The following is an 8,397-nucleotide window of genomic DNA, read 5'->3' as shown; positions in this document are numbered from 1 at the left end:
AACTGAACACTTAACTTGGAAAGTATAACCTAAATGAGGGGTTCAGGACGTTTTCCTCAACTCACTTAATCCTCACAACAAGCTACAAAGCAGATATCTCACTCGAATTAAAAAATATTTTTAGACTTTTATCTTTTTTTTTTTTTTTTGAGACAGAGTCCTGCTCTGTCACCAGGCTGGAGTGCAATGGTATGATCTTGGCCCACTGCAACCTCCACCCCCTGGGTTCAAGCAATTCTTGTTCCTCAGCCTCCCAAGTAGCTGGGATTACAGGAACCTGCCACCACGCCCAGCTAATTTTTGTATTTTTTAGTAGAGATGGGATTTCACCATGTTGGCCAGGCTGGTCTCTAACTCCTGACCTCAAGTGATCTACCCGCCTTGGCCTCTCAAAGTGCTGGGGTTACAGGAGTGAGCCACTGGGCCCAGCCTAGACTTTTATCTTTTTTTTTTTGAGACGGAGTTTTGCTCTTGTTGCCCAGGCTGGAGTGCAGTGGCGCGATCTCGGCTCACTGCAGCCTCTGCCTTCTGGGTTCAAGCAATTCTCCTGCCTCAGCCTCCTGAGTAGCTGGGACTACAGGCACGCGCCACCATGCCCAGCTAATTTTTTTGTATTTTTAGTAGCGACGGGGTTTCACCATGTTGACCAGGATGGTCTCGATCTCTTGACCTCGTGATCCACCCACCTCGGCTTCCCAAAGTGCTGGGATTATAGGCGTGAGCCACCGCGCCCGGCTGACTTTTATCTTTTTAATATGGAAAATTTCAAATGTATCCAAAAGTGGAGAGGATGCTACAAAGAACCCTCCATTGCCCATCGCCCAGCTTCAACAACTAGCAACTCAGAGCCAGTCTGGTCTGAGCTGTGCCCCACCTCTGGATTATATTGAAGCAAATGCCAGATGCCATAGTACCCACCTCCACTTCCTACAGCTGAAGGAACTGAGACATTCCATAGATTGACTGAGATCACAGAGCTAGAAATCATTAACTCTGGGAATGAAACTTGGGCAATCTGTTTCCAGAGCCTTCCCCTGAAGCCACAGTGTCTTCTATCAGAAGGTGAACTCCAGGCTGGGCGTGGTGGCTCACACCTGTAATCTCAGCACCTTGGGAGGCTGAGGTGGTCAGATCACCTGAGGTCAAGAGTTTGAGACCAGCCTGGCCAACACGGTGAAATCCTATCTCTACTAAAAATACAAAAATTAGCTGGGTGTGGTGGCAGACGCCTGTAGTTCCAGCTGCTTGGGAGGCTGAGGCAGGAAAATCGCTTGAACTCGAGAGGCGGAGGTTGCAGTGAGCCGAGATTGCGCCACTGCACTCCAGCCTGGGTGACAGAGACAGACTCTGTCTCAAAAAAAACCCAAAAAAAACAACAAAAAAAGCCAATGTGAACTCTGCATTGTCTCCCCTGTATCTGCAGTGTGCAGTACATAGTAGCCACTCATTAAATGCTGGCTACATGAAGCAGGGAATGGACAGACAGCCTTCTCTACACAGAGAGCCTCTCCGGACAGCTGTGGAGATGCTAGGCTGAGTCCAGTGAATGGAATCTAGTGTCTTAGGGCAGGTTGGCTGGTTTGGCCTGGAGGGCCACCTTGGCCCACTACCTCTGTCCCCTCTGGTAAGACCAGTCAGAAAGATCCGGGTGTTTGAGGCCTACTCAGTCCTCCTCACCTTTGCTTTCCTGTCGGTGATGGTGAACTCCACTTCCTGCCTCGCCTTCTCATCCTTCCACTCCTGCAGCTCCTTGTGATACTGCCGCATGAGCCGCTGCGGGTACAGCTTTGGCCAGGACAGAGAGACAGAAGACCAAGGTCTGGAGCTTGCCCTCGGCCTATGCTGTGGGCCTTTCCCTTCCAAGGGCTGACTCCTGCCTTTTGCTGGGGTCTGGGGATCTCACAGCCCATCTCACCTCACCCCAGCACTGGGAGCTGGGCCTCTATCCCACCTTACTTCTGGGGCTGGTTCCTACCTTGCATACGAGGTCTACGCTGTAGAAGCTGGTGTGCACAGAGGCCCTCAAGGTCACCACAAATGGGATCGTCTCTTCAGGAGCCACCACCCCTATCATGGGACTCACAGATACCTGTTGATTTGGGGAAGAGTCTCTAGAGATTCACAGGGGTGGAATTGGATAGGATGGGATGGGATGGGATGGGATGGGATGGGGTGGGATGGGGTGGGATTGGGTGGGTTGGTATGGGATGGGATGGGATGGGGTGGGATGGCGTGGGGTGGGGTGGGATAGGATGGGATGGGATGAGGTGGGGTGGGTGGGATGGGATGGGATGGGATGGGGTGAGATGGGATGGGGTGGGGTGGGATGGAGTGGGATGGAGTGTGGTGGGATGTGGTGGGATGTGGTGGGATGGGGTGGGATGGGATGGGATGGGATGGGATGGGATGGTGTGGGGTGGGGTGGGATAGGATGGGATGGGATGGGGTGGGGTGGGTGGGATGGGATGGGATGGGGTGAGATGGGATGGGGTGGGGTGGGATGGAGTGGGATGGAGTGTGATGGGATGGGGTGGGATGGGGTGGGATGGGATGGGATGGGGTGGGGTGGGTGGGATGGGATGGGATGGGATGGGGTGAGATGGGATGGGGTGGGGTGGGATGGAGTGGGATGGAGTGTGGTGGGATGTGGTGGGATGGGGTGGGATGGGGTGGGATGGGATGGGATGGGATGGGATGGGATGGGGTGGGATGGGATGGGATGGGGTGGGATGGGGTGGGATGGGGTGGGATGGGGTGGGATGGGATGGGATGGGATGGGGTGGGGTGGGTGGGATGGGATGGGATGGGATGGGGTGAGATGGGATGGGGTGGGGTAGGATGGAGTGGGATGGAGTGTGGTGGGATGGGGTGGGATGAGGTGGGATGGGATGGGATGGGGTGGGATGGCGTGGGGTGGGATGGGATGGGGTGGAGTGGGATGGAGTGGGATGGAGTGTGGTGGGATGTGGTGGGATGGGGTGGGATGGGATGGGATGGGATGGGATGGGGTGGGGTGGGATGGTGTGGGGTGGGGTGGGATAGGATGGGATGGGATGGGGTGGGGTGGGTGGGATGGGATGGGATGGGGTGAGATGGGATGGGGTGGGGTGGGATGGAGTGGGATGGAGTGTGATGGGATGGGGTGGGATGGGGTGGAATGGGATGGGATGGGGTGGGGTGGGTGGGATGGGATGGGATGGGATGGGATGGGGTGAGATGGGATGGGGTGGGGTGGGATGGAGTGGGATGGAGTGTGGTGGGATGTGGTGGGATGGGGTGGGATGGGGTGGGATGGGATGGGGTGGGGTGGGATGGGATGGGATGGGGTGGGATGGGGTGGGATGGGATGGGGTGGGGTGGGTGGGATGGGATGGGATGGGATGGGGTGAGATGGGATGGGGTGGGGTAGGATGGAGTGGGATGGAGTGTGGTGGGATGGGGTGGGATGAGGTGGGATGGGATGGGATGGGATGGGGTGGGATGGCGTGGGGTGGGATGGGATGGGATGGCATGGGGTGGGGTGGGATGTGATGGGATGGGATGGGGTGGGATGGGGTGGGATTGGGTGGGTTGGGATGGGATGGGATGTGATGGGGTGGGATGGCGTGGGGTGGGGTGGGGTGGGATGGGATGGGCTGGGATGGGGTGGGGTGGGATGAAATGGCATGGGGTGGGGTGGGGTGGGATGGGATGGGATGGGATGTGATGGGGTGGGATGGCGTGGGGCGGGGTGGGATGGGGTGGGGTGGGGTGGGGTGGGATGGGATGGGCTGGGATGGGGTGGGGTGGGATGAAATGGCATGGGGTGGGATGGGGTGGGGTGGGATGGGATGGGGTGGAGTGAGGTGGGATGGGATGGGGTGGGATGGAATGGGGTGGAGTGGGGTGGGACGGGGTGGGATGGGATGGGATTGGATGGAGTTGGGTGGAATGGGATGGGGCAGGGTGGGGTTGGGTGAGTCTGAAGCTCTGATGGAGGTTCCAATTCTGTGGACTCGGGGTACTCTCACCTCCCCAAAATCTAGAGGACTTGGCTGCCAGGAGAAGACAATTTCCTCGTTCTTAGAGAGGTTGTTGAGGAAGAGCAGGCGGCTGCACTTGCTCTGCACAGGGATGTTTCCCAGGGAAATGTGAGACTGGGACAGGAAGACATTCTGTGGGTGGAGAGGGGAGGTAAAGAAAGAAGAACACACAGCTACTGCTGATTACAGAGTGCCGTCCCCAGGCCAGGCACCGTGTTAGGTGCTTCCCATGCATGTGAGCATCATGATGGCCCTGTGACATAGCTACCACTACTGCCCCATTTTACAATGTGCTGCTAAGGTTCAGAGAGTACAAGTAAATTGTCCAACAATCTCCCACACCTGTAGCTGGGAAAAACCAGACAGTCACACTCTAGTGCCCATGATTTCAAACGTTAAAATAGGCTGGAAGGGCTGAACCAGAATCAGCTTAGAGAACACAGAGCTAAAGTCAACATAATTTTGAGTCTCTCTGATGGATGACTGTAAATGAATGGCTGATCAGCTGTTGGCATCTCACTGGGCATAGAATAAGAGCGTGTTGTAGGGATGTCTGGAAAGGCTGAGACCACAGGGAAGGGGCACTTTCACTCTGTCTAGACTCTGCGTGATTCCAGGGTGGGGACTTTGTCTGGCTCTTCTCTGTCCCCGGAGCCTCTGCAGTGCTCATTCTAGAGTTCGAGTCCAACAAGGGTCTGGAAGGGTGGACAGGTGGATAGACAATGACACAATGGCTGGGGAAGGGGGGCTGGCTGGAGGGGTGGATGGGTACTTAGATGAGTAAGTACCCATTTACACACGTGGGTCACTGGGTAGATGGATGAACGCATGAGCGTGTAGGTGGATAAATGGACACATGGATGGGCAGGTCAGACCTTCCAACAGTGAGGAGCATGTGAACTAAGGTAGCATCATTGACCCTAGACGTTTTTCATCAAAATCCATCTAGGTCCAGGGGAAGAACTCTTCTGTATGAAGATAATACCTAGAATAGAAGAGCTTCTTTTGACACCTTTTTTTTTTTTTTTTTTGAGTTGGAATTTTACTCTTGTTGCCCAGGTTGGAGTGCAGTGGTGTGATCTCAGCTCACTGGAACCTCTGCCTCCCGGGTTCAAGTGATTCTCCTGCCTTGGCCTCCCCAGTAGCTGGGATTACAGGCACCTACCATCACGCCCAGCTAATTTTTGTATTTTTGTAGAGACAGGGTTTCACCATATTGGACAGGCTGGTCTCAAACTCCTGACATCAGATGATCCACCCGCCTCGGCCTCCCAAAGTGCTGGCGTGAGCCACCCAAAGTGGCCTCCCAGGTGGTGGTGTGAGCCACCATGCCCTGCCCTTTTGACACCCTTTAAACACCCCCACTCCTATGCCATCTTTTAACATCCTCATCCTAGAGAAGTTGGTGGAATGGAGAGTCCTGCGCAGGTGGAACAGCTTGAGCAGGAACACCTGTGGGCACTAGGTGGCAGGGTAGGCCTCTCACGGAGCTGGTGTTGCCTCGTGAATCTGGAGGAGGGCGGGTTCCAAGGCCTCGCCTCTGCCTCTGCCCTTCCTCAACTCCATCTCATTTACCTCCCAGTCTCCCCACCCTTCTGTTCTGGCCACCCTGGTTGCTGAGGCTGTCCCCCAAGGCATCAGGCCTTCCAGCTCCCCTTTCCCCACCTGTCCAGGCACCATCAGCCTAGAGTGTATGGAAATGTTGTCCCATGAGGAGACGTTGTGGAATAGGGCTGTGTCCCCCATCTTATGGGGGTCGTAGCCCACTCCCTGGAAGTGGATGAGGGCCGAGTTCCATCCAAGGATGTGTATGGGCACGTCTACCTGGGGAGTTAGGAGGGTGGGGGTAGGGACTGGTCAGAGGGAGGCCTGCTGAAGAAGCCAGCACCACCCACCTCCCACATCATCCAGGCTGCTGCTCACAGCATAGGTCTTGGCTTCGATGGGTGAGAAGATCCACAAGACATGCACAGTGGTGCCTGGCTGAATCTCCCCTTTGGGGTTGAGGCAGCAGAAGATGGGGTGATCGAAATTTTTTTCCTGAACCTGTGACAGGACGTCGGTCTGGACCTCATATGTCACGGGCACTGAGCCACCGTTATACAGCTCATAAATCTGCAGGGGACAGGAATAGGAAAATTGCCACATCAGCTCAGGACTTCAAGCCAGAGAACCTGGGATGCTATGCCCACGGTAGGAGGGCAGGCTGATCTTCATGATGTCAACTTTGAGTCTGTGAGCTCCTCTTAAGACCTCTCATTTCCTATGTGGCTTGATCACCCAAGAAATATGTAACTGTATGTTCATCCTGTGACATTTTAGGATCATCTGTCATCTTATTTGTAAAGGAGTAGCTTATTTTAGGTCTTCAATTTAACTTCATTAAGTTTTTTGTTTTTGTTTTTGAGACAAGGTCTCACTTTGTCACTCAGTCTGGAATGCAGTGGCATAATCATGGCTCACTGCTGCATCAACCTCCTGGGTTCAAGCAATCTTTTCACCTCAGCCTCCCAAGTAGCTGGGGACATAGGCGTGCAGTGCCACATCCAGCTGCTTTAAAATATATATATATTTTTAGAGATGGGGGTCTCACTATGTTGGCCAGGCTGGTCTTGAACTCCTGGACTCAAGCAATCCTCCCACCTCTGCTTCCCAAATTGCTAGGATTACAGGCTTGAGCCACTGTGCCTGGCCAAGGCAGTTCTGCTTAAAGGTAGTGAGGGGGCAAAAAGGTCTGAGGGACTAAAGACTAACTTCAAAGGTTGGGAATTATAGAATGCCCTAAAAGAAACCAGAGATCTTCTAGTCCAATCTTTCCTTTTAGAGATGAAAAAATTGAAGCCAGAGAGAATAGAGTTCATTTCAGTCCTGGCCCCTTTTCCCCTTTCTGAGCTCACTGCTGAGTGTACTGACTCTATTTGCCTAGCCTGGACCACCCTTTGAGCTCCAGACCTGGTGCTATGGGTTGAATGCTTGTGTCCTTACAAAATCCATAGGTTGGAACGTAATCCTCAATACAATAGTATTAACAGATGATCAGGAGAGGATTCGGTCATAACGGTGGAGCCCTCATCAGTGGGATTAGTGCCCTTATAAAAGAGGCCTGTGGAAGCTTGTCTGCCCCCTCCACCACGTGAGGACACAGCAAGAAGCCACCATGTACGAACCAGGAGGTGGGCCCCCACCAGACACCAAATCTGCCCATGCCTTGATCTTGGGCTTCCCAGCCTTTATAATTACAATAAACCACAATAAATTAAAATAAATTTGTGTTCTTTATAAGCCACTCAATCTATGGTAGGCAGAATGGACTAAGACACTTGGTGTTCAGCTTCTACCTGAAAGCCCTCTTGGTTGTCTCATTAGCATCTCAAACTTGGCCAGAACCAAACTCGTCATTCTAAAGCCTATTCCTGCTCCAAGTTTATCTCCTTTTAGCAAATGGCACTACATATTCCCAGTAGTTCAAACCAGCTTCACTGTCACAGCCCCTAGTGGGGCTGCTGGGAAGCCAGAGGGGTATAAGGAATTGAACAGAGTTGGGGATGGGAGACTCCCCTCTAGATCCAGGAAGCCCATTCCTTGGCCTCTAGGGTGAATGGCTGGAGGCTCCTGTTCAGAAACACAAAGGCTTCCAAATGGTTAGAAATTGCACAGCTGTGAAATGTTTGGGAAAATATTATGTCCCCTTCTTGGAGATTACCAATGTACATTTCCAGAGCAAGGGAACTGTATTCCCTTCAATCAGCAAAGAAAGAAAGATCTAAACCTTTCCAAGAATTCACATTCCAGTTCTTCACACTCCAGAAGGACGTCCTTTGTGGAGCAGTGATTTTCAAACTGTGGCAAAGACCTACTGGTGAGCAGATCTAAATCAATGCTGTGGGTCATGTCCACCATTTAAAAAACTGGACAGAATAGCATTAAAAAAGAAAATATCTCCAGGTGCGGTGGCTCACACCTGTAATCCCAGCACTTTGGGAGGCTGAGGCAGGCAGATCACCTGAGGTCGGGAGTTTGAGACCAGCCTGGTCAACATGGTGAAACCCCGTCTCTACTAAAAACACAAAAAATTAGCCGAGTGTGGTGGTGCATGCCTGTAATCCCAGCTACTCGGGAGGCTGAGGCAGGAGAATCACTTGAACCCGGGAGGTGGAGGTTGCGGTGAGCCGAGATCATGCCACTGCACTCCAGCTTGGGCAACAAGAGTGAAACTCTGTCTCAAAGAAAAAAAAAAAAGAAAAGAAAAGAAAGAAAATATCAGTATACTTTACACGTAGTAGCATAATTATCAATTTGTGATACTTCCATTTTGGTTGTATGTGTATGTATATACTGGAGTCTGAGCATACATAACATAAAACACATTAGTATG

This window comes from Aotus nancymaae, unplaced genomic scaffold (genome assembly GCF_030222135.1).
Source record: "Aotus nancymaae isolate 86718 unplaced genomic scaffold, 86718_ANA_hifiasm-v0.15.2.pri h1tg000008l, whole genome shotgun sequence".
Classification (NCBI taxonomy): domain Eukaryota; kingdom Metazoa; phylum Chordata; class Mammalia; order Primates; family Aotidae; genus Aotus; species Aotus nancymaae.
Note: the sequence above shows the minus strand (reverse complement) of the source record.